The 23173-nt window shown below is 38.8% G+C and overlaps 1 protein-coding gene across 3 annotated transcripts in view; it reads right to left on the bottom strand.

Annotated features, from left to right (window-relative positions):
* The window catches only part of dab1a (DAB adaptor protein 1a), a 389113-nt gene that overhangs the window by 162041 nt on the left and 203899 nt on the right, over positions 1–23173 (bottom strand). For all 3 annotated transcript variants that reach the window (XM_083563327.1, XM_083563331.1, XM_083563328.1), the window contains exon 2: positions 12320–12374. The gene's annotated coding sequence lies outside the window, so the exon portion shown is untranslated. The remainder of the gene's footprint in view (positions 1–12319; positions 12375–23173) is intronic.

Raw genomic sequence — 23173 nt, 5'->3', positions numbered from 1 at the left:
ACAGATGGGCCTGATTAAGGGTAACTGGGCTAACTTTTATGCACAACTTGTCCCTACAGTAACATTAAACTATCCTCTTGACCAGCTGTCAGTGGCTGCTGAAAATAATATTTAAATAGTCAGGTGGTGACTATCTTTTCCAGGAAGGATCATTGACATCAAAGGATTATTGCATTGCTTATAAGGGTTAGTTTTGTCTTAGGTGATTTCAGCAAATTATTTTTTTCAGTTTCTTATCAATGACATTCCATATGACACCGTACTTGACATCCTTCCTAGAGTAGATGTTCCCAGTAATGCTCCAACATGTCATAAATGATGTTCCTTTTAGTTATTATGAATATTGAAATGTCATCTTAGATTTTAGGACAGGCCCAGTATTTGTTTATGTTTGAATTGCATTTCTGCCTGACAGGTTGAAAACATCATTGTGGAGCTCAGCAGTTTGTTTCATTTCATACACAGTTTTCTGACCTCTGGTACATTAAAATAACAGAAAGCTGCAAGTTTTGGTATTCTGTAACTTTTCAGTTCTCCCACATGGCTTGTCACAGAACTCAGGCATAGCCTTTCTATAAAGTGCCAACAAAGGATTAAACTATTAGGCTCTGAAATGTTAATTGCCCCAAACGCCTATAATTCTGTTTTTGGGTCAGCTTTAAAATGCTGCATGTCTGCATGATTTCTGGATATATGCATTCTTGGCTAAAATAAACAATAAAAGCATGGCTGAACCAGAGGTGGCAAAAGTACACACATCCTTTACTTAAGTAGAAGTACAGATACTCTTGTTTTAAAATACTCGGGTAAAAGTTAAAGTACTGATTATACCTTTTTACTTAAGTAAAAGTAAAGAAGTCTTGGCTCTGACATGTACTTAAGTAAAAAGTAGTTATTACTTCTACCTGTTTTAGCTGTTAACTGGACCTCATCATATTAATATTAGATAGATAGATAGATAGATAGATAGATAGATAGATAGATAGATAGATAGATAGATAGATAGATAGATAGATAGATAGATAGATAGATAGATAGATGTACAGTGATTAAATATAAAGACTATAACAGTGCAGAGACGTGTGGACATCATTAAGAGCCTTTGCATTGTTTCCACCGGACAGTTAATGAGGTGATACCGGAGAAACTGCACCGCTTCAAGTCAAGAAGCTTTTATATATATATATATATATATATATATATATATATATATATATATATATATATATATATATATATATATATATATATATATATATATATAACTAATTAAAAATGTTCTTACCTAATGAATGTATCCAGGCTGAAGATCCACATATAAAACACAAGCAGAGAAAAGATGATGATGATCATCATGAATGTGTCTGTTCTCAGTCATGTTTACATCACTGACTTTCTCTGTCTCATCCACGTTAACCCCAAACTTCTCACTGCCGTCTGCCTGCTGATTCTTATCTTCGTAAAGAGTTAGAGTCAGGACTTTATACACTAGCGGATTGAAAAAGACGCGCAGTAATAGGAAATCGGTTGTTCGGCTGAAATCAGGCAGCAGTGAAAAGAAAAATTGGATATTTCACCAAATCAGTGGATTCAAACTAAAGTACCGAGCCGGTTTTAAAAATGTAAAAAGTAAAAAGTACAGATATTTGTGTAAAAATGTAATGAGTAAAAGTAAAAAGTTGCCTGGAAAATAAATAGTGGAGTAAAGTACCGATACCAGAAAAATCTACTTAAGTACAGTAACAAAGTATTTGTACTCCGTTACTTCCCACCTCTGGGCTGAACTGTATATGAAATCTTGTATATCCTAAGTAAATTCTTCTAAAGAGTCCACTGTAATTCTAAACACCAGTGAATGACATTTTCCATAAAGATTTCCTGAAGCAGAACCAAGATTTACACAGTGTCCAGTGGATACAGAGACAGAAAACACACAAATACCCCTGCACACTATATTCATTCAATTATCCAGTCATGTTCATGCCAGGCCATGTATAAAGTCTAGGAGATACAGGTCAATAGCTTTGGTTCCCTTTCAGGAACTCGAGCTGCGCTGAAAACAATTTAGGAATGCCTTTGTTCATATTCTGAATCATGTGTAAAATCCGGCCAATAGGTCGCGCAAACCAGGAAGCTACAAAATGGGAGCGCAATGGCAGCAACATCAGCTTTTGCTGTTCAGGTATGCGCTTTGTGTGTGAATCTGTATCTTAGATCAAGTCCGAGGACTGGTTAGTCACGATAGATCAAAGTCATCCCCACTGCAATCAAGAGAGTAAAAGCAGGCCAGTCACTTACTGTGAAGCAGTTCCAGAGGCTGCTCGGTCTCATGGTGGCAGTGTCCAGTGTAATCCCATTTGGCACCCCTCTGAAGGTGGCATAGAGACAGAGAGTTCTCCCGAAAGGGCAATACGTTCCGAACTATCAAGGTCTCATGAAGTATGGAAAGAAACTACTTTCCTGTCCTGGGAGCTCCTTGTCGTCGCATAACGCTAACGACGAACGCATCCCTTGTGGGGTCGGGAGCGGTCATGAGTGGCCGCTCCACCCAACCTTGGGTGGAGCGGTCATGAGTGGCCGCTCCACCCAAGGTTGGGTGGGACAAGTTGCATCTTTCATGGCATATAAACTGCCTGAAGATGATGGCCGTGTTCTTGGCACTGGAACACTTCCAACAAGACCTAAGAGGTCGTCACGTGTTGGTCCGTACGGACAACATGTCAGTGGTCTCCTACATCAACCACCAGGGGGGTATCCGGTCTCTACAGGCTGGCGTGGCCGATCCTCCTATGGTCCCGGGGAAAACTCCTCTCATTGAGCGCAGTTTACATCCCTGGCCGGTTGAACTGGAAAGCAGACGCCCTTTCGAGGCAAGGGCCGAGGCCCAGGGAATAGAGGCTCCAACCCGAGGTGGTGGAGCAGATATAGCAGAGATATTACAGAGCCCAGGTGGATCTGTTTGTGATTCGGGAGACTTCGCACTGTCCCCTCTGTTTCTTTCTCTCTCACCCAGACCCATTGGGGCGGGACGCCATAGTACAGATGTGGCCAAGGCTACGTCTGCACACCTTTCCCTCTATCGCGCTGCTCCCAGGAGTTCTGGAGAGAATCCGCCAGGAAGGAGCTCGTCTCTGCCTGGTGGCACTTTGTTGGCCGGAAAGACCATGGTTTACGCACCTGCTGTCCCTCCTCGAGGGACCTCCTTGGGAAATTCCTACCAGGAGGGATCTCCTCTTACAGGTAGGGGGAACCCTGCTTCACCCCCGCCCAGAGTTATGGAAGCTATGGCTGTGGCCCCTGAGGTAGTAGAAACCATTCTCCATTCCAGAGCTCCCTCCACGAGGAGGTTGTATGCCGCTAAATGGCATCTGTTCACCACGTGGTGTAAGCACCACCAGTTGGACCCAGTTAACTGCCTGGTTGGTTCAGTTCTGGAGTTCCTGCAGGCACAGTTAGCCAAAGGATTGGCTCCATCAATGCTGAAAGTTTGTGTCCGCTATAGTGGCTTTTTGTACTACGCTAGCGGGCCAGTCGCTGGGGAAACACCCCCTCGTGACACGTTTTCTACACGCCACCCGGAGTCTTAGGTCCGGGACACGACCCAGAGTGCCTGTGTGGGACTTGGCCGTTGTGCTGGCGGCTCTATCTAAGCCCCGCTTCGAGCCCTTGGCCAAGGTGGCCCTTAGGTATCTGTCAGTTAAGACCACTTTTATCCTGCCAATTTCCTCCCTTAAGAGGGTCGGGGACCTACAGGCTCTTTCCGTGGCCCTGTCTCTTCTGGAGTTTGCTCCTGGCATGGCCAGTCTTACTGTATCCTTTACCCCATTTTCAGACATTCTGTCCTCCTCTTTTCCTAGCCCCTAACCAGGAAAAGCTAAATTCGACTGTGTCCAGTGCGAGCACTAAACACATACCTCCACAGGATGAATCCATGGATTAAGTCGAAGCAGCTGTTCTTCTGCTATGGCCCTCATAGGAAAGGATTCCCGGCTAATAAGCAGACGCTTAGTAGATGGATTGTGGATGCCATTTGTATGTGTTATGAGTCCTCTGGTCTTCCCACTCCTTTCGGAGTTAAGGCTCATTCCACCCGGGGTATGGCAGCCTCTACGGCTTGGTCTGCTGGAGTTTCACTCCAGGACATTTGTAACACTGACTGTCAGGTTTTATGACCTCGACTCTGCATGCCGGTTGTGCTTAGACATGCTAGGCAGGGACTGGTCAGTATGGCATGATTGGACACTCGTTCCCGGAAAGGGAACGTCACTAGGTTACATTTATAACCCTAGTTCCTTGAGGGAAGAAGAGCTGTGTCAACGGGCTATACTCCCTGCATCCCTGCAGCACTTACCTTCTTTTTCAGAAGCTGCCATCGTGCTCCCATTTTGTAGCTTACTGGTTTGCGCAACGAATAAATTCACTGGTTTGCACGACGAATGAAGTCACGACTGCCTATTGGCTGGATTTTAAACATGATTCAGAGTGTGAACAACGTGAGGCATTCCCGAAGCGATTTAGAGGCAGGTCTCATCTCGTAGAGTTTAAAATTAAGCTTTATAGCAGGGTGATACCTGAGCTTAGGCTACTGTCTGAATTTAGCATATTCTCATTCTGTCTGAATGAGTTTTCTGCAGCTTCTTCGGTGTTGTCATCCTTTCCAAGAAAATAGCACAATTTCGCACACAACATATGGTAAAACTGACACTAATTTTGAATAAATGTGATGTATAGATGAGGCTTTGCTTTGGAATGGCATCCCATCATTAATTACTTTTAAGGTAATAATAATGTTATAATAATAATAATAGTAATAATGTTCTTTATAAAAAATATATTTAAATTTCAATCTTCAGTTAAAAATAGATATAGTGATAACCTGAAAGCAATGAATATATGGTATAATGGTACATACATATTAAGATATACGATAATCATACAGTGAATATATCATAGTAATGTCATCTGGAGGGACATAGAGTATATCTGTAGGAAAATGCTGAGAATGAAGCCACCAGGAAGGAGGAAAAGAGAAAGGCCAAGGAGAAGGTTTATGGATGTGGTGAGAGAAGACATGCAGATAGTTGGTTTGAAAGAGGCAGATGTAGAGGACAGGGGGTATGGAGACGGATGATCCACTGTGGCGACCCCTAATGGGAGCAGCTGAAATAAGAAGAAGAAAAATAAAGAAGAAGAATGTCATGGCACTGTACTTATTTAAAAGCTTTTCAGCATGAACTCAAAGTGTGGCCGTTTTATTTTCCATATGATGTGCCTTTAATACTCTTTTTAACAGTAAACTCTAAAAAGCCGTTCTGATTTGGACTTGAAAAAACTAAATATCCCTTCAGTTTTAAAGCCAGTATTTTCGCAGTGAACTTTGTGTAAGAATTAAGGAAACAAACCTGCAAGAATGCTTTCCAGGCCTCAGTATAACAGTAAAAGATACTGTTATAAGATATTTTATATTTTTCATTAAAAAGCTATATATTTACATTCGTAAAACATATAAGGACCCACTGTTTTCTAGTTTGCCCCTAGTAACCCCTCATTCTCTGACCACCCCCATTATGTGTCCAACAAACCGCTCATAGTTACAAGTTTACTCTCAGCTTTAATACAGTATATAACCATGATATATTATGTTGTTGTTAGATTTGGGTGTGTGGATAATTAGTCTCTCTCTCTCTCTCTCTCTCTCTCTCTCTCTCTCACACACACACTTTCTCTCTCTCCAGCTTTATTGGACCTGTTTTTATGTTTTACCCATGTTTCTTCTACTTGTGCTAGTAAAACAGGTCCTCTGCTCTTCCGGGAACTATAATAGTTTATTACACACTGATATTGCTATTCTAGATTAAAGATTATTGTCAGAGAGGAGAACAATATACTGGCAAACCATCAGCAACAAATGAGAGCTAATCACATTTAGCTAGCCAACAGCAGCATGTAGCATGTTATTTTATTTCTGTAAAAATATATATACAAAAAGATGTTTCACATTACAGGTGATCTTGATATCATTATCATGCTGGTAATTATAATATTAAATATGAATGCTGTTTTCATATAAACAGAGGTGAATAAAGTAATGTCTGTGTAAAATACATTTAGTTGTCTTGAATAAACACTGAATCTGTGCATGCTGAAAAAAAACCCACAGTGTTTAGTTTTCATGTTGAGCTGATTTTTTACCAGTGATATACAATAATTATTAACTTAAATGCATCATCCATTTTTTAAATATTATTCAGGTGAATACATGGTGGGTTGAGACATGTGTTGTTTAACTGAATCCCCTGAATATAATTATCCAAGGAAGGGAGATGCTTGGTACATATTGTCAGTGATCCACCTGCCATGCCCCCCCCTCCCCCTTGGAGGCTCTGACGCTGCCTCTCACTACTCGAATCGGCAGCACCTGTTCGTCATTACTGTTCCCCTTTAAAAGGTTCCACCTCACTCGCTGTCGGGCCTACTTGATGGCTACAGTGATGTACCTGGTTCCTCAACGCCAGCATTCCACGTTGGTTCCTGCTCCGCATTCCGATCGTAAGGATTACATTCGCTTTTTGCAGATTACCCTCGCATTACGGATTGTACTCGCTTTACGGATCCTACCCGTTTTACAGATTTACAGACACTTCCAAGTCACCCAGAGGGCACCACTGCACTTCCACAAGCACCTCCACAAGCGCCGTCGCACTTCAAGAACCTTCTGAAGGCAACGTCACGCTCCAAAGCTCCTCCGGAAGTAATGCCATGTCTCAAGGTCTCTCAGAGAGTGCCGTCGCGATCCAAGGCCCCTTCGAAGGCAATAGTTCTTCTGAAGATGACACCACAGTCCCAAGTCTCTCCAAGGGAGCCGTCGCGCTTCGGGATTCCGCTGAAGGCGATGTCGGAGGATACAGTCCCTCCGAAAGCATGGTAACCCCCACTTCCTTTGTCCAGTCTCCTATGCTGTTCTGTGCAAGTATCCGATCATGGATGGAGCACCCCTGATCAGTAGACACCCCGCAGACCTAGTACGCTGTGAGCTTCATTCCTGGACCACGTTGACCGATGACAGCCGTCCTACCCAATATTTACTCCATTGTGGTTCCATTCTGGTTTACAAGTATACCTGGCTTCATTCTATCAGCAGACACATCTACATTGCAGACACTGCACCCCAGCTTCGACTAGTAACATCCACATTCAGCTTTTCGACGCTTCCTTTTCCTTGCGGAACCTTACCTTATATTTTCTCAACATGCCTTTCTGTTAAGTCAAGACTTAATCTGGACTTTCTCTGTTTCCGACATCTCCATTTGGGTGGGTGAGATTTTGCTCTGAACTTCCATGATCCCACAGTTACGCAAGTGGCTGTTCTCGCTTCCCACAGACTCTCCTTGCTCAGTCTTACGTGATATCAAGGACTGTCTTTTCCTTTCGAAAACATGGCATGGACTTTTTTGTTTGCTCAAATGTATGGAGTCTGTCTCAAGCCACCCGGTTCTCAGCTTCAGTTAGACTATTCTGGACGACTAGAACACGTTTGTAGATTGTTTGGCCTCTGTCCCTGGCCCACCTGGCGAGGGTAGGTTTGGGGAGTCAGGAGCCACCTCTGAAGAAAGATAATGTCAGGGATTCACCTGTCACGCCCTCCCCTTGGAGGCTCTCACGCTGCCTCTCATTGCTCTAATCAGCAGCACCTGTACGCCATAACCATTCCCCTTTAAAAGGTCCCGGTTCCACCTCACTTGCTGTTGGACCTAATTGACGGCTACAGTGATCTACCTGGTTCCTGATCGCCAGCATTCCCCGCTTGTTACTGCTCCACGATCCAATCGTAAAAATTACATTCGCTTTATGGATTACCATCGCATTAAGGATTCTCCCCGCGTTACGGATCCTACCTGCTTTACTGATTATCCCAGCATTACAGATTATACCCGTATTACAGACTACACCCACATTATGGTTTGTAACTCTCTCAGTTCATTGTTGATGTATTGTATCTAAATAAAGACAATGACTGAGTTACTCCCACGTCCTATGCGTGATCCTATGGCCCTGACACATATGCTGTATAATTCTTTTTATTGTGGTCTGTGTAAATGCTCATTTCCGACTGGCTGGAATGTGTATTAAATGCACAGGTAGTTCCGACAGTTTTAATATCAATTCTAAATGAATACCTGCCTTTTAAATATTTGTAACCATCGTAATATACAGAGTGATACAGAGGTTGTGACACAGATGCAGAAAATTCACACATGTGCCTTATTTCTCCCATCCTATCTCTTGCTCTCTTTAATAAGTATTTATTATAATTTATTTAAATAAATCTAACCATATTGCACTACTTTATGTCTGTTAATGATTTAAAACAGGCAGAATTGTATATCAAATGATCCATAGATTAAATACCTAATAAAAAGTAGCAGTCAAATTTTGCACTGCAAACATCAGTGACAGCTCAGTGGTTATTTGCTTCCATGCCGTGCATTAAAGTCATGTAATGCACACCTAGCTGTGAATATTCCTTACTACCTCATTAAATATAGAATATATAAAAAAACCCAACAACAATCCAGCTATGAACACACTAGCGATATACATGCTTAACCTTAGATAGAAATTATTTAAAAACAGCCAATGAATCTCAAGTTTAACATACACTGTATGGACAAACTTATTGACACACTTGAATTTTCCCAGCCATATGTGGTTCTTTTCCAAACTGTTACCACAAAGCTTAAGGCACATGGTTTTATATGTAGCATTAAATGTGGTAGTATTAAATATTCCCTTCAATTGAACCTGTTTAAGCACTATAATATACCTGTACACAAAGCCAGCTTCAAGAATTACATAGGGTGGAGTGGTTGATCTCAAGTGGCCTGCTATAGAGCTCTGACCTCAACTCTACTAAACCCTTTTGGAATTAATGCACCCTTCACCCTACACCACTATCTGACTTTACTAACACCCTTGTGTTTAACTGAGAACAAATCTTTATATGCACACTCCAAAAATATAGTGGACGATCTTCCCAAAAGAGTGGAGGTTATTATAACAGCAAATGGGGAGTAAAAATGTGGAATATATGTTTAAAAAGCACATACAAATAGTCAGGTGTCCACACAAACCTTTGTCTATATGATGTATTTATTTGGTAGACAACTGCAGTAGAAATGCACAGTGACAGGGTATGTGGGATATCTCAAATTAATTGTACTGATATGTATAAGTTTTTTTGTTTTCTGTCTAAATAAACCCCCAGTCATCATTAACTGGCTTTGTTGGTCTAATGAGTTTATGCTTATCACCGTTATGTACACAAAGGCCATAATACTTAAGATTGCTTAGCATCATAAATACACAATGAACACTCCTGCTGTGAAGTTCTTTGCTAGTAAAGCAAGTAGTGTACAGTCCTAAAGCTCATGGATCTTACTGAGAGACAGGACAAAAAATACCCAGCATGCCCTGTTGTACATAGTGCAACACTGCAGGGAAGCTTTCACAGATATGGCTTTCAAACTTCCAGACTACACAGCGAACACTTCTTATACAGCTACAACCCCTATACAAACAAATGTCACACCGCAACACAAATTTGCATGATTTTTCTGCAAGAATTTCAAACTGAAACACACATCCCTCCCAGGCTTTTTTGTCACAAAGGGAATAAAAACACACTGAACCCCTGACTAAAATAAGCTGAACAAGTTTTGCAGTGGACGAGCGAACTAATGCAGAAAATATAAACACTGCATTGGTTAATCCTTATAGTATGCTTCAGGCTTGTCAAAGATGTTTACTTTACCTTGAGCTAGCTGGGAGTAAACCTCCAGAGACCTCCTCATCACCTCATCATTAACACACCATGAAAACAGTAGGCATACTACATGAGCACATACAGACAACACACACACACACACACACACACACACACACACACACACACACACACACACACACACACACACACACACACACACACAAGTAACTAAATTATTCAGTTAGGGCCTCATGAAGACATTTTTCTCTCTGTATATCTACCTGTACAGTGCCTGCATTAGTATTTCATAGGGCTACAAACTGAAACTGGGAGAGAACTAATTGGGATATTATATATATATATATATATATATATATATATATATATATATATATATATATATATATATATATATATATATATATATATATATATATATATATATATATATATATATTACATTCATTCATATTTCTATTGACTAAATAGATAAATAAATAAATAAATAAATAAATAAATAAATAAATAAATAAATAAATAAATAAATAAATAAATTGTTTAAAAGATTTGACTGCACAAGTTTACATACCAATTGCACTGACATCCTTAAATTAGTTCTAACCAGGATAAAGCAGCCATCATTTGGCCATACATGCATGTGCAAGTAAAATGTCCCATGAGCTCACTTAGACTATATCCCTAATCAAACAGTTTATATTATTATTATTATTACAGATTACAGAACACTATGAAGACTAAGGTACCGTTAAAACAAATCTTAAACCAAATGATGTAACAAGTCTCTGTTACTAACAAACCTGCCATAAAAATGCCTTTAAAATTCTGTTTTAGACACCTGACCATGATGTGACCTTGACCCTGTTTGCTGAATTACAAAATTTAATTAGTTCATATGCTGGTCAAAATATTTATTTCATATAAATCATAGAAACCATCAACCAAAAACTCAAAAGGATGCACTGACAATAACAATAAATAAATGTATGTTCTTACACCCTAAAAATACTGTATAATTCCTCTACTACCTTGTGATGGAGACATAAAAATGGAATGACATTTTTACAGCCCAACCATTACTCTTCCTAGAGGAGACCAAAGGTCAGTAACTAGCCAAACTCCTGAAAAGTCAAGGGTAATTTGGCTCACATGGGAGAAGCTTTCACAGAACAACTACAGCCTTGAAATTACACAAAGCTGAGTTTCATAGGAAAAAAAAAAATTACAATGCCAAAGATTTAGCAACATTTTGACACAAAGTAGTTAAATATATTTTCTGCTTATTTGTTTAGCATTTGTGTTTAAAAAAAAAAACGAATTATTTTACATTTGTTTATGCAAATACTACATTTACACAGTTTCCTTTTTTGTTCCAGCATGACAATGCCCCTTTGCAACTAAGCATGAAGCTCCATGAAGATATGGTTTGCATGGGTTAGAGTGGAAGATCTTGAGTGGCCTGAGCTTTGACCTCAACCATACTGAAAACCTTTAGGATGATTTGTAACTATGACTGCACTCGGGCCTCCTCATCCTACACCACTACCTGACCTAACACCCTTGTGGCTAAATGAGCACAAATCTCCACAAGAACACTCCAAAATATAATGAAACATTTTTCCAGAGAAGTGGAGGTTATTACAACAGCAAATAGGAACTAAATGTCTCAGGGGATGCTCAAAAAGCATATACGTATGAATCTTATGGTAAGGTTTCCATGAAGTCCATATGGTGTATGTGTGTTTTATATAAATCTTAGATTATTCAACATCTGCATTAATGTCTAGAAGGAATTTTTAAGAGATTTGGGATTACTTCTGTTCCTTACGATTGTCACGCTAGGATCAAGAGTCGGAAACCAAAAAACAGACAAGACGTTTATTAGCCTTGTGAAACAGACAGAAGCCAGGTAGAAGCATGCACCGGAAAACGGGTATACTCTAAATCACAAGTAGTCCAGAAATGATCGCCAGAATGAACTGTAGATCGGACGGTGAGTGAGTGAGAATTGGGGCCTTATAAAGGAAGGGTGTAGATTGGAGACAGGTGAAGGTGATTAGTATGAAGGCAAGGCGCTGCGAGTATGCTGAGTGCAGAGGGGAGGCATGGCTGGACAACTATATTTTCTCCACAGCTTTAGCTTTATGGAAGGAAGAAAACATTGTACAAATGCTATCTAAATAATTCATTTATGGAGGCCTTTCATAAATGCAATGTTACTGTCTACTTTGGACATTTTTACACTAACTTCACTGGCTGTCAAAAAATAACCCATTAGCACTGATATATATCAACACAATGGGTCATCCAAATTCGTCAAATCCAGGAAACACCAAATTTGATGATAAACCATGTCTTTTATGAGCCTCACAGAAGATTCTATCTGCTGAAATATGTGTAAACTGTGCAACAGATAGTGTTCAGTACATATGCTTTTTTTTGCAGCCTTTGTAGATAGAAGGATAGCATCTTTAAAATTATGTAAAGACACAGCCAATGGGATCACACAGGTTTTCTGGATTAAAGGAGACTCACCAAAGCTGCTCCACATCTGCTTTCCATAATAAGGCTCTGGTGGTGGAGGAAACACCTGAGAGACAGAAACAGATGCTTGTTAAAAAGTAATCTGGCAGAACACATTTGTTGGGAAAGCCTTGTGTGCATGTGTATGTGTTGGCCAGTGGGGGTAAAGGGGATTGTGGGGGATTTGGTCAGCTTAGATGGATGATAAAGAGGAATGGATCAGATAGTCCTTAGAGGCACAGCAGCAGATTTGGACGTTACCTTATTTCCTGTGCCATGATTCCATATGGTCACTGAGGCAACTGTGTCATGACCTAATCTGACTACTGGCATCATTTAAAACTAAGATCTGACCTCTATTCCACAGTCTGAACACCTCACAGTGTTAATTACAAATGTGTGAAGAAAGAGTGAGAACAGTGACAGATGAAAAATAGGGTTTCCTTTCAATCATGGTGTAAACGAAAGGAGGTGAGAAAAAGCGGAACGTGAACAACAAAAATTTAAAGGAAGAAAGGAGCATGTGAACAACAGAGGAGATAAAAAAAAAAGTAAGGTAAAAAATGTCATGTGACAAAAAAGGAAACAACATAGATAAATGGGAGGAGAATGGGATTAAATAAGGAGGAACATATGTGCAGAAAAGGGAAAGAAAGAAAGAAAGAAAGAAAGAAAGAAAGAAAGAAGAAAGAAAGAAAGAAAGAAAGAAAGAAAGAAAGAAAGAAAGAAAGAAAGAAAGAAAGAAAGAAAGAATTATTTACAAAAAAAGGAAGGAAGGAAGGAAGGAAGGAAGGTATTAGACAGAACAGAAAAAAATTAAGAGAAAAACAGGGAAGAGGAAAAAATAAAAGCAAATAGGAAAAAAGAGTTTAAACTTGTGTGTGTGTGGGGGGGGGGGGGCACAAAAACTAAGGGAGGCACAAAGATTCAGAAAATTCATAAGAAAAAGATGCAGAGAAAATGAAGGAAAGAGAGGGGAACATTCTGAGGGCTGGGTAAAAAAAAGGAAAATTTTAAGAATAATTGGGTCAGAAAAGCAAAACTGTAATTAGTTTTTAAATACTAGTTAGAGTTAAGGATGATGGAACAGAATCTCATTGAGGCCTGAGCAGCAGAAATAGGTTAATGTCCTAAAAATAAAAATTCAGAAGTAGGAAGACCTCATGATGTCAAGTATAATTCTATGCTTGCAATAAGGCAGTTCGTAAAGATTTACATTTGCATTTAGAGATTCTATGTACAGAAAGACCTTCAGACTTTTTGTTTACAATCAGTAGATTGTTGTTACCCTTTCACTGTCTAATTAAAATAAGCATTGTTCTCTGCCATGCTTCCACAGCACCCAGCAGGAGTAACATTACATATTCAAATTTATTAACCATTTAGCCATTTGTATAAAAAGGTCATCACATGTTCATTTGTGGATAATACACAGCCACAGCACATATCAATGTACATCTGTGTGACTGTGCAGCACATATGCAGATTAAATATTCAACGATGATTCATTCCTACTCTGGTGTAACATGATAAATAATCTAATACAGACCACAGAAATTCAGCAAGATCTTTATCCTTAGAAATATCGATTTGGGGCAAATGATGAGATGATATCAAGGGCTGACTGCTCCTGCTGCCATCTTGTGCGGTTTTCTAGATTGACTTTTAATGACCGTCTGAAGTGTGAATAATGAATGGCGGTTATTGTCCTGCTGGGAGAAATCTATTCAAACACTAGAAAAAAAACAACAAAGACACCAGAGAGAGTTATGGCATCGTCCTGCCACCAGGGCAGGTGTTATGTATCACCGTTGTGCCATTTCTGAAAATACGTATTGTTTGAATGCTCACTGTTATGGTCTCTAAAGATTGTCTTTGATATTCTATATAACACCTTTTGTCTCTTTCTTTTCTCTCTTGCTTCGTCAAGGACACTTGGATGAAGGTTTGAGCCCCCCTGCTCAGTCTTAATTGCCCATGATGAGTGCTCCACACATGAGCAGACACACATCAGACCCCTGCTGACAGAGAACATTCCCGGGCACACACACATATTCAGATCAAGCTGGCATCCACATCAGCAATCTCAATTTGCCCTCTATAGCTTCTCGCCTTCACTCTTTATGACCTGCCCCAAAAATGACACTCACTCACTCTCTCTCTCTCTCTCTCTCTCTCTCTCTCTCTCTCTCTCTCTCTCTCTCTCTCTGTCTTACACACACACACACACACACACACACACACACACACACACACACACACACACACACACACACACACACACACACATTGTCTTGCAGTGGACATGGACAAAGAAAACACACACAATCTATGCAGAATCCCAGGCTGTGAATTCAACAATTTTAATGGATTATTTTGCATGAAACCAAATGCTGTGAATAAATTTACATATCGCTTTAATACCAGCTGCAGGACTAGCCGAGAGACAAACAAGAGAAAAGCAAAGAGAGAAGTGAGAACAAGAGATAGACCGAGAAAAAGCGTCTTCATAAAAATTTTATTATCCCCAATAGTGTGAGTCAGCTCCCAAATTGTAACAACGCGAGCTGATTACAGAGTAATGATTATTTGTCTCCTTCCTCAATATCTAATTGGAATAATTGCATTTAATTAGCTCGAAAGACAGGCAGGAGAGCGCTGACGCATGGAGTGGTGGAACATTGGTGAGGGAAGAAGTATAGCTTGAGTATGCGCTTTGTTGAAAGAAAGAAAGAAAGAAAGAAAGAAAGAAAGAAAGAAAGAAAGAAAGAAAGGCAAACAAAGTAGAAAAAAAAAATAAAAAATCAGAAGTAGGAAGGAAGGAAGGAAGGAAGGAAGGAAGGAAGGAAGGAAGGAAATGGAAAGAAATAAAAATAACAACAAAAAAGTAAGACAAAGCATAAAATAGAAAAATTATTCAGGAATTTAGGAATGAAGGAAATAAATGGGAGGTGATAAAAGGGAAACACGTTAGAAAGAAAGTAGGGATAAAAAAAAGAGACAAAGCATGAAAGAAAGAAAGCATGAAAGCAAGAAAGAAAGAAAGCATGAAAGAAAGAAAGCATGAAAGCATGAAAGAAAGAAAGAAAGAAAGAAAGAAAGAAAGAAAGAAAGAAAGAAAGAAAGAAAGAAAGAAAGAAAGAAAGAAAGAAAGAAAGAAAGAAAGAAAGAAAGAAAGAAAGAAAGAAAATAAATATTTCTGGACAGAATTGATAAAACACAAACACACCTCTCATAACAGACTCATGACTTCAACAAACTTATTATATAACTAATTATTATGCATGAGTCATGTATTAGTAATAGCATATGCACTGCACTCTTTGCATTAATTAGTCACATGCACATCACTCAAACCAATACAGCCCACAGTGGGTTTCAGAGATTGTTGTGTGTGTTATTAGTGAAAAAGAGGGGCAGACCAGGAGCAAAAAAAATACATATTCATAGTCAAAAAAAATTACAAAATTTAAGATTCAGCTAAAGTTAATTTGATTCTGTTGTAATTTCTCTTTTTAAACCATTTTTTTTCTTTAATCCATGTTGGCCACACATATATTTATACAAAGATACACACATTAAAAATACACACATTATATTATACAAAAATATGTCTGCAGTGAGCATTATATTTTTTTATTAATTATTAATTATTTTTATTATTATCACATATGGTTCTGTGATGCAATAAATGTTTCCCAGTACAGATTATTTTTATTGACTCATTCACTGAATCCTTTCTATTGTATGACAGGACCAAATAAGAAAAATGACTCATGAGCTGATATTGGTGCAGCCTGATGATTGAAATTTTTTTTTTTATTAAACACTTCTAAGAAGTCTAAGACGGAGATGCATTTCCCATGGGCTATGAAGTGGTTTCTCTTTAAAAATGTACACTTTTCTGGACACAAGCTTCAGAATTGTGGAGGTTTCAGAAATGTGACAGTTTCGAGCTTATTTTAAACGTTGAAGCAGCCTTTATTTTGTCACATACACATATCCCAGGCTTGTGGCCAAAGTACAGGGTCAGCAGGAGGGTCTTGCTCAAGGCCAGACTAATGGCAGCTTGGCTTTAATGCTTGAATGTGTGTGTGTGAAACGCTTCATGCCTCATGGGAACAGAATCTTAGACTTAGACAACAAGTGTGTCATTTGGGTCATAGGTTTCCAAGACAACAGGCTCATTTGGTTCTGGTTGAAAAACGAGTTGAACTCCTAACCTACTGATCAGTAACCCAGAGCCTTAATCACTGTGACACAACAAGAAGCAAGTTTACTGGGAGTGAAAAAATAAGTAAATAAATAAAAACTCCCACACCTTTAGTGACATGCTAGATAACAGACTAGTAAGACTAGAAATGTTGTGACATTTGGCCTTGACATGGACTTAACACTGTTCTGGATAAGATTCTGGGAAGAGCAGGCTGGCAGAAGCAGGAGATGGAGACGAACCTGTTATCTGTAGTAATGATGGACAGAACAGCACATTCTACAATGTCCCTACATCCCAGAAAGGAAAAGAAACAGAGCTCCATTTTGAGCTGGATTAATATAAAGGAAGATGGACATGACTGCAATTCATGTGCTTTGCTGGCATGCTTTAGTGCTGCTGGTGACATGCCTCCCAAAATTCTAACAACCTCACCATAGCTCATGTTCCAACGCTACTGCTAGACTCAACATTAGCTCCCCCCCACCAACACACATTCACAAAAAGGAAAGCTGTATCTTTCGCTCCTTTTTCCTCCCCTCCCCATGCTACTGATTATAGCATTTGTTTATGCACTTCATGCTTTTGATCTCGGTGTCCTCCTTTTCTTGCTTTTATCTAATAATGCCGTTCTCCCTCCTGCGTTTGCGCCAAAGGATTCAGCAGTGTTTTTTTTCCCTGACATTCATTTTCCCAACTCTATGTGGCTTGTTTTTTAATGGTTATGTGAGTACCACACTCTTCCTCACTCACGGCATAATATAAGAGAGAGAGAGAGAGAGAGAGAGAGAGAGAGAGAGAGAGAGAGAGAGAGAGAGAGAGAGAGAGAGAGCGCAATAGCACACATCTGCCCTTGCTAATTTTCAACACTGCTTATTTGCAAACAATGCAAGGCAGGCGGTTTGGCAGCGAAAAACCCAAAAGCTCTTTCACAAGCAGATGGAGATTTGGCAGATCTTTTTTTTTTTTTAAACCTCCAATAATCACTCACTATTTACGTTAATCTTGCATCCACCCCCTCTCTTAAATGTCCCCAACATTCATTTACATAAACTACAAATGCTAATTGACCTGGACTTTAAGCTTATTTTATAAGGTGTCCACCTGACTGCATATCGCAACTTGCCGAATGGAAAGGATTGTTTGCTCAGTTGTACAAAACAAAGGAAGAAAGAAATTAGGCAAACTGACAGCTGGGCTGAGAATTACCCACTCAAGTGCAGGAGAGAGTGAGAGAGTAATATACTTCCAGAAAAAGGCAGCAAAAAAAAGAAATGCGTACCATGTGCATGCACAGTAATCCCCCGCTTTACCACGGTTTGAATCTCGTGTCCCCCTGTTTATCACGGAATTGCATTTGGCACATAACTAATTAGTTTGGCTGATTTTTCCGGTCTCTTGCGAATAGCACGATAGACTAAAAAACTAATAGGGAATTGTTTTTATGGAGTTTTATTTTAAATTAATGACATGTATTAATAAACATATTTATTAGTTATAAAATTAAGTAAAATGTTAATACAGTACAGTACTGGATACTTAAAATAGCATTTTTGGGGTGGTGTCCGCTTATCACGCTTTTCCGTTTATTGCAGGTGGTTTATCACGTTAAACGGGGGATTACTGTAGTTACACACTCAACCTGAAAATGATGGTGAGTCCTATTTATAGCTTCATCAGACCAATCTTTATTTGTAAAATAAAAATGTCATTGTTTGAAATAAAAATCTAAATAACACACCATGATTTAAATTCAATGTTTTCCTCTAACAAAAAAACATTAAAATAATTATCTATGAATTATAGCATTTTCTGTCAAAACACAGTTGCACAAATAAAGTTTTAAGACCAAAAAATAATAATTGCGCCAACAGAGAATCAGAAATTCTGGGATATTTCAGCCCAAACCTAGTTATATCCTGCCAGGTCTTCATATCAGGATCTTGTTACACAAATTAACAGTGAAGTGGTTGCAAAGACTTAGTATATACCCACCCCACCACTTCTTAAACCACCCAAACCCACCCAAACCTTTTAAAATGCATAGGGGGATGTTCCAAAACCCTGTTTCATCCATGGAAGAATGTTCCAAAGTGTTTCAACCATGTTAGAAGTTACAGAAAGTGGCTGAGACCTATTGTTCATCTATCCCTTAAGAAGACTAGTCTCATCTTATGTAAGAAAAACAAATATCATGTAAGAATTTAGCTATAAGAATTTAGTTGTTGTTTGTAAACAGAAAAATATGTGACATGACCTGATTGCAATAGGGCCTGAGGTGCTAAGTAACCAAATGCAACTTAGTTATAATCTAACTGTATCCAGAATATTTTGACTTAGCTCAAAATACCTCCACTTATTATTATAAATTATGGATTAAACTAATCTAAAACTTGGTTTCCCCTACTGCTATTACAAACAAACAGCTGTAAACCATTAAAACCACTACGAATGAATTTTTGTTAAGTAGAGTGCTTTTTGTACATTAAATAAATTTTAATAAAAAGCCAATCAAACAAATTGAATATGAATATGCAAGTAAGTAAGTATTTTTTAACCAAAATGAAATAAAAAAAAGAGCTCCTCAGTTATCCCTTCTAAACATTCATGCAGATTCTTTTATTCAAGTTGATTTACCACATCCATGTTGTAATGACATGGAAGTATCAGGTTTTTTGCATATAGACAAGTTGTACTGAATAATACAGTGAGGAAAATAAGTATTTGAACACCCTGCTATTTTGCAAGTTCTCCCACTTAGAAATCATTGAGGGGTCTTTCTTCCATTCACCAAGCTGCTTGGCAATTTCCCCGTAGCCCTTTCCAGCCTTGTGGAGGTGTACAATTTTGTCTCTAGTGTATTTGGACAGCTCTTTGGTCTTGGCCATGTTAGTAGTTCTTTCCATTCTTACTGATTCTATGGGGTGGACAGGTGTCTTTATGCAGCTAACGACCTCAAACAGGTGCATCTAATTTAGGATAATAAATGTAGTGGAGGTGGACATTTTAAAGGCAGACTAACAGGTCTTTGAGGGTCAGAATTTTAGCTGATAGACAGGTGTTCAAATACTTATTTGCAGCTGTATCATACAAATAAATAGTTAAAAAATCATACATTGTGATTTCTGGATTTTTTTTTTAGATTATGTCTCTCACAGTGGACATGCACCTACGATGAAACTGTACATAACCTAGCCAAATCACAATTGTCTTGCATTTGTTAAGTCAGGCTAATTCTAAATACCATCCATAGCAAAACATGAATCTTGAGAGCATTTAACATGGCACAAATCTATAGGTCATTGTGCTTCTTATGGGAACAAGACATTGCTAAGTAGATTACAGACGTTAAACTGAACCTTACACTGTGTGGTCTGGACTATTATACAGACCCAAATTCTGTTCTGTAACAGAAGGGAAGCAAAGATTAAATAAGTCAGTCATAAAGGGTCACATTTAAAAGTCTTTATCAGACTTCACTGTCTAGCCACAGGAAGCAGACGGTTATTTGACAGTCAGAAACTCTTTTTTTTTGTCTTGCTCTTTATAGAAAACATTGTGGATTTTCTGTGTATATGAAACTGCAGCCATATTAAAGTAAAATACTTACTTACAGATGTTAATTAAGTGTATTTATGGATTGCTGTTTATAAAAGTAAATGTCTAGAAGGCTTTTTTTTTTTTTTAAACCATGTAATTACAGATATGGCAAAGAACAAAAAACACTCTGGCTGCTTTCAGCGCAAAGGAATCCAGATCAAGAGAGAACTTCAGTTCATTTAAACGTTAAGCCTGATTAACCCATGAAAAATGAATCTATTGATTAAATACCCATCTGTGAAAGCCTAGGCTTCAGCCAGCGCCTCCGCTTCAAGCTTTACTGATCTGAGGTGCATGCCATACTTATTTTAGCATATGAATAATTTAGAGCATTTGTACACTCACTCCATAGGATATTGGCCTATCATTGTAAAGTAATCTCATTTGGAGCACCACTCTAATGTGGGCAGCCTTGAACTCTGCGATCAGCCAACTGGAGTGGGTAGGAGTAGTGGAATAAATTAGGGAATTTGGAGAGTGGCCCTAACAGGGCTTGTGGGATTGAACAGAACTGACAGAATCTTTTAAAAGGGCGTGTGGGTTTTAGAAAATGTCAGACAGTGCTACCTCAACCTCTCTTGCTGAAATAAAAACTGAGGACACTTCTCAGCAATCCCAGTTAACTATATTAATACAAAATATGATCCAACTCTGCTAGTGGAAGATGAAATGAAATTGAGCTAACTAAAAAGTGCTGTATTGATATCAGTGTTCATCATATACAATGTTCATCTGGTATACAGCTAGCTATAAAAAACACAGCCATGTGCAACATCGTAAGTTACAATAAAATTGGAATAAACAGCTGGCTGGAATGAACCTCATCAGTATGTCAAAACACAATTTATTATTGTGCCAAAGACAAAAATATTTTTTTATTTAATTTGTTTATGAAAGCCAGACAGTTTATTTATGGTTCAATGCACATAAAAGGCGTTATGTTATGCAGTCATAACTTGAAATGCTATTCAAGCTCATGGACAGGATGAAGAACAGTGATGTATTTTTACACACATGGTCACAGAATTTCTGTGTTTTATAGCAAGAGTGTAATGGCTGCTTTTGAGAGAGATGAGAAAGAGATCAGGAGGCCAGAGGCCCAACAAATGGCCACCTGACAAATCAATACAGCAGTATCTAAGTCTCTTATATTAGCAGCCTAAATCCCTAATAATAACATTTATCCTAGATGAGATGCGTGTTTAGTATTAAGAGGGCACGTGCAGATAGATAAGCTTATAACATTTGTAACTATAGCAGAGTCCTGGTGGTTCCAAACTTCTTCTATTTATAGATGATGGAAGTGTCATGACAAAGTCTGTGAATACTTATGTACATGTGATTTTTTCATTTTTTTTATTTCTAATAAACAAATATTTTAAACAAACTCATTTTACGTTGTCATTATAGGGTATTGTTTGTAGGATTTTGAGGAAAATAAGGAATTTTGGGACACGGCTGTAACATAACAAAATGTGGAAAAAGTGAAGCGCTGTGAATACTTTGCACTGTATGTAGCAATCAGCCCCACACACACACACACACACACACACACACACACACACACACACACACACACACACACACACACACACACACACACACAGAGGCTGGCCAAGGCCTAATAGTCAGAAATCACCCCCTCACTTCTTAATCCACCTTTTCTTAGTCCTGTCTTCTTTCTTACCCCCTACTCTCCTATCTCACATTCCCCCTCACTCCCACTTACATACATACATCTAACCTGACAATTAAATCCCCATATACATGAGCCATTAAGGACACCAGGCATGGCTATTTGCCCATGTGTGTTAGAAGAGTGGGGGTATGTGTGGGTGGAAGTGGAGTGCATCTGTTCATTTCCACTTGGCCTGTGCTTGGCTCATCTTATCTCCACGGTGATGCTCCGGGGCTCATAATCAGCACCTGTGAACAATTCATTACTGTAACCTAACTGAATGGGTGGGTGTGTGCGTATGTGTGTCTGTGTGTGTCAGTGTGTGTGAATAGGTTACTAGGCAGAGGCAGCCATGTCTGCCCCTTTAAGGGATGAATGGGGAATGGATGAACAAAGGAAAAGGGGTTCTGTGGATAAAAATTACGCACCAAATGTCCTTAAGCTTCCCACTGTGATATGCTTGAGACTTCCCATCTATCTAGCTATCTAGCTGTCTATCTACTTTAGCTATGAAGCTACTGGTGGCCAGTAAATACAAGATAAACAAATACACACACAAACACACACCAAAATCATTAGCAACTTTTATAGTGCCTGTGATGATAGTTTAATGTTTATAAATGCCTCTGTGCACTGTTCATCACTAAAAAGCCCAACTGCTAATTTGCTGATACTGGCTCTGGCACAAGTCTTATTTCTGACAGAGTTTGTGTTCGAGAAAGCCAGTGAACTGGATTTGTTTTTTGGCAGCATTTGACTTCTAATAATTATGGTAAAATATTAAGAATGCCCCCCACCCACCCTGGCCATTCAGTCGTTAAAGCCTCTGACCATAAATAATCTGCTGTTGGAGCTCCTTAGCAATAGTACCTGTCATTATGACATACCTTTTGATTTCAACAACTCGTTTATATGAATTGGACAATGTGACAATGTGACCTTTGATTCATGCATCAAGAAACACTGACACCACTGTCAAGTCCTGAGCTTAGTGATTGTAATCCCTGGTGCTGTTGTAAGAATGTGTTGTGTATCTGTTTCCTATTATCAGATCATTTGTTAGAGGCTAGTTTATTACTGAAATAAGTCAGTCACACACTGGCCAACATTTTACAAACAACGTCTTTACTTCTTCGCATGAATTCCCCGACAACACAAACGAAACTTCACATCATGCTAAGTACTCTTTTGTCTTTAAGGCACAGATGTAATTATAGTACATGACAAAATGCCATGTACTAGACATTTCATTGTACTTACACATATTTTTAGCAATCCAGAAGTCACTGTGAAAACAAGCTTTGACTCACCTGTCTGTAAAAAAGGCATGTTTTCAGTTAATCCTGATTTAACTTCTGTGTATCAGTTCACCAAC

This window comes from Silurus aristotelis (assembly GCF_946808225.1).
Source record: "Silurus aristotelis genome assembly, chromosome: 15".
Lineage (NCBI taxonomy): Eukaryota > Metazoa > Chordata > Actinopteri > Siluriformes > Siluridae > Silurus > Silurus aristotelis.
This window is presented reverse-complemented; position numbering and strand designations above follow the sequence as displayed.